This window comes from Condylura cristata, unplaced genomic scaffold (assembly GCF_000260355.1).
Source record: "Condylura cristata isolate star-nosed mole 26May11 unplaced genomic scaffold, ConCri1.0 scaffold00009, whole genome shotgun sequence".
Taxonomy (NCBI): Eukaryota; Metazoa; Chordata; class Mammalia; order Eulipotyphla; family Talpidae; genus Condylura; species Condylura cristata.
This window is the reverse complement of record NW_004567110.1, coordinates 59385853-59390847: the sequence shown is the minus strand read 5'-3', so window position 1 is coordinate 59390847 and position 4995 is coordinate 59385853.

The following is a 4995-nucleotide window of genomic DNA, read 5'->3' as shown; positions in this document are numbered from 1 at the left end:
CTCAATTCCTTCCCAATTGCTCTTCCTAACTTAATCTCCATCATCTACTTCATTCTCCACACAACCAAGTGTTCTCAATCAGATCCTGTTCAGTAGCCATGCTGGTTCATGTGATAACCTCGAAGTTACAATCTAGTGGTCCTATAATGAACTAAAAAAAAAAAATAGGTCAAACTAAGGCTTCATTGAACCGCTTTTCTCTTGGGAAGAGTGAAAGAGAGTGAAGGGGAGAGGAAAGGAAGGAGAAATAAGAGAAGAGAAAGAGAGAGAACACTAGATTTCTATTGTTTTTAAAGCTATTCTCTATGGGGTTTTATTGTTATGTTCAGGGAAACCAAATTACTCTAATACAATTAAGTGTATTACTTTTTCTTTCTATTAAATTTAAAAAATACTAACATAATTATAAGTCATTAGGATGATAGCAGTTGCTTTGATGGGTCTTGCAGGAATCTCTGGATATTTGGATTGAATATGAAACCACAAATATGATGAGATTATTACTCCTTACTAAGGTATTAAGGTGACAAACACCTCACACTCAGACACTGAAGGTAAAATGTTAACTTTAATGATAACTGTAAATGGATTCTTAATCTGTTCCTATTTTATATATGTCTTTGAAAATATTTTGGAAAGTATTTGATATTTGTATAGTTTATAAATCAACCCAATATAGAGCTATTGTTTCTTTCTTCATTGAGGAAAAAATAATAATTAACTATATGAAAGCGTTAACTACAGATGATTGAACTATTCAACTCACGGTTTGCCTTATTCAGGAAATTCTGCTTTCCCATCCTCAGCATTAAAAAATTGTTCTTTTGGGGCCCTCCCTGGTGGCGCAGCCGGTTAAAGCACAGCACTAAGAAGCTTAATCCACTTTCGCATGAGTTCGGTTCCCGCCTGTCCCGGGAGGAGATCCACATGGCGAGGCAGACCTCCCCTGACCGGCCCACTGCTCCCCTCAGCAGTGTACTTCATTGATCTGCCTGTTCTGCTCCCCACTCTGTCTCTGGTGAATCCTTTTACCCTCCGCATCTCTGGCCTGTACCCCAGTTCTATATGAATAAATAAATAAATCTTTAAAAAAAATTGTTCTTTTGTCTCAGTGTATGGGTTCTGCATTTTTAAAACACTTACTTTGAGATGTAAAATTATCAAAGCTGCACAAAACTTCAGAAATGGTTTTAATTGACATTACCAGTGTAATGAAGAAAAGTCTTATCTCAATCATTAAAAAAAATTTGATTAGCACTTAGAAATTTCTTTTTCTTAGAAAGCATCTGCCAGGTTGAAAAAACAAATTATTTTCTTAATTCTCCACCAAGAACGCCATACATCCTATATCTTTTGACATCCACTATTTCCTTCAACACAGCAGTAAGAGGCATATTGCAACGCCAGCTGCTCTCTTTGATGAAATAGCTTCTGGATTGACATTCACATTGAGTCAGTTTATTCCTGTGCAAATTCCCTTCTTTTTATCACACTTAGCAGGTGCTCCATTTGTAGTGATATTAAGTGTAAATAATTACTCAAGAATTGTCATTAATTCACAAAAATATCTCACAGGTTTTGGGTGATAATGCATTCCCCTCATTAGCTATATGACAGTGTATCAGAGCTTACAAGCATGTGCTGCTGACCTGAAAAGGTCCAGGTCAAGCCAAAGTTCTACCACTTACAAGCTTGTAATCTTTGCTTATGAAATCACATTACAGCATGTATTGTTGGAGCATGTTAGTATCTGCATCAAAAGTATGTTTTTCAAGGTTGAAATATTTGTGTTGCTACATCTTTACTTTCACATCAATGAAACAGTGTTGAGTGCTGGTATTAACAAAACAATACATTTAAGCAACTTAGTCATAAGTTTCAGCTGACATAAAGATAGGTTGATTGAGAAAAACTGCACCCATTTACAAATGCAGTTTTATATAAAAATGACTCAACCTATTGTCACAGAGGCATCTCCAATTATTTCCTACCCCTGCTTAGACGCAGTCGTCTTGGACTAGCTACTGGGGAGTAGAAGAGGGCCTGTTTGGCCAGGTGAAGCGAATACTATGGAAGAAGACGGGCAGGAGACGCTCCAGCTGCTGGAGCCCAACTTGCAGCCAGCATTGGTACTGCTGATGGGAGACCTGAAGAGACACCTGGAAGAGATGTGGGGAGAGATAAGTGAGGAAGCTGGCATCTGCATGTGGTGTCTCTTGTCCCAGCTTCTGGGAACCTGCTTCAGAACCCCTTTACTCTGATTCCCTTCCAGTAGGTGCCGTGGACATGTGGAATGCTTCTGAGCCTCAGTTTCCCTGTTTTGGGTCATCCCTGTTTTATTGGACATTTACCCAATGTAATGTGTAATTTTGGATTATTCATTGGGAAAATTATGATTAGCAATATCTTTTCCTCTCCTCCTCCTATGCTTACTAGTTCTATTAACTTTTTTTCACAATAAGAGTACACTTTGACTGTACACAGGAGTGAAAAGGTCCTTTTCAAGTGTGCAAATTTGGGGGGCCTGGGGGGCCTCTTGGTTGCAGGTTAACACTGTAGTTCATTTGCCATAATAATAATAGGAGTCTGTGGAAATAAATAATTTAGATTATAGTTTAAATATGTGAAATCCACAGACAAATTAATTTTCCTCCTATTTCTCTGAAGCTGTCACACCAATTAGATTACAGGGCAAGCCCCCAGGACTTTCTGAGATTCACCTGACCCTATATGCTGCTTAACACATAGGTGTCAGTTCTTAAACTAATTAAGAAGATGAAGTAATCCTACTTTTTAAAATGTTCTTTGAACTAAATTTCAGGGCAGTAGCTTTTTTTCCTGGCCTTCACCATCTTTTCAGCTTTCTCAATTCCTTCCCAATTGCTCTTCCTAACTTAATCTCCATCGTCTACTTCATTCTCCACACAACCAAGTGTTCTCAATCAGATCCTGTTCAGTATAATGGGGTGGGAGAACTATGTTATTTGGAGGCAGATAGACCTGGGTTTGAATTCTAGCCATGCCGTATGCCAGTTGGTAATCTTGTACTGGTTACTTAACTATTTTGAACCGTAAATAAAATAAAACTACAAATATCTGCCTTGGGGTGAGAAACTAAGAGTATGTATGCTCAGCATTTTTGGCAGTGTTTGGTTTACATTAAAGTCCCGTTGATCAATTTTGCTGTATTCAAGGTTTATATGTCTACTGTATGGATGAAGGTAACGTGTGCACTTTCTGATTAGCCACTTCTCAGTTAAACGCAACAAAGAGCTAGATCAGAGAGTACAGAAAAACACTTTTGTCATTCATAGAAAATGGGCTTGCTTCTGCTACATTTTCAGAGCATGTGGTGTCCCCAGGCCTTAAGAACTCCTGTTACCTCTACCTATCTAATCACCACACCTTTCCTAAATTAGTCCTGTCAGCTTAACAGCCTCAGGATTCCTTATTTCCACAGTAAAATCTCTGCAAATTTACTTTGGAGAGCAGAAAGTGTCTACTCCATAGTTTACACATATAAATTAACATGATTTTACTATTGTAGTATCATTATCTTTATTCCAGAAAATTCTACCCAGTGAGATGAACTTCAAATAACTTTATTGTTCTTTTCAGGAATTTCCCCAAAATCCACTTAAAGCAGTCAAATTTCAATCTATAGCATCAAACATTTATTCTCTTCCAAGAGGCTCTTCAAAATGCTCACCTCCTAGTGTAAAAACAAGAAAGATAAGGAGGTTTTTCTGTGACTAGGCTCGACTTGTTCATCAGGGAAGAATTCCTTTTTGACCAAAAGATAACTGCCTCTCGGAAAGACGGCGACATCTGGTCGCCATCCTAAAAACCATTGTAACTTCCTCGTTCCATGACTCTGAAATGTACCCCCTCCCTTCCCTAAAATACTGCTTAAAAACTGCTCACTGTAGTAGCTCGGGGCTCTTGGCCTTCCCCTCGCCTTGAGCCCGCTCACGACTGTATTAAATTCTTTTCATTTTTCTGCAGTTCTGAATTTTTGAGTCTTTGTCGGTCTGACGTCGGTTCTAACTCTTTTCACTAGCCCTTATCCATTCATTCTAAGCTATTATATCACTGAGACCTAATCTAATTAGCACTTCCACTGAGACATCTGTCTTAAATCAGGGTCCCCAAATTATAAATAACCCAATCTTTACATTTCCCCCTTTAGAGGAATGTATGTCTTAGAAGGAAACAATAAATTCAGTTTTCCTTATCAACAAAAGATTATGGCAGTTAAAGGAACCCACCTAATTTTGAGAGCAATACTTATAGTATATTCTCTAAACTTTTAACTGTATATTTCAACAATTATAGTGTCAGCAGGCAGGGTGATGGGCACTCCAGTACCCCTAAAATTGCATGTTTTAAATAGGTTGTGCCATCTTGTCACATAAAGACAAAACACACTCTTAATGCATGAGACCTTCATTAGAAAAGAGCTTTAATGGATTTAGTGTACAATAGATAGAAATAGGTAGAACAGAATAGGGAAAGGATATAGTTTTCCAAATAAGACACCCAATGTTACCCACCCCTTCCTGGATAAGTGTCCAGTAAACATGGTTGACCTAAAGTAAGTGCACTGAGGCCCAAAAGCAGGTCACGAGTCTAAGGCATCATCTTGTGGGGACCCATATCAAAGGAGCAGAAGGGGCCATCAAGTCAAGATACAAAATACACGTCAAGACAATAGCTTCCCTGGGCCCTCCTTGGTAACACAAAGGGTTAAGCACATCACTAGGAAGCTATCAGCAGCCACTGCAACATGAGTTCAATCCCCAGCCAGGGAACTACCCACATGGAGCAGCAGAACTCTTCTGTCTTGCCCGCTGCTCCCCTTATCAGTGTATTTCAGTCACTCTGTCTGTTCTGCCGCCCAGTCTGTCTCAGGTGAATTCTCTCATTGTCCCTGTACGGTCTGTATCCCAGTTCTGTAGCATAAATAGAAAAATCTTAAAAAAAAAAAAAAAAAAA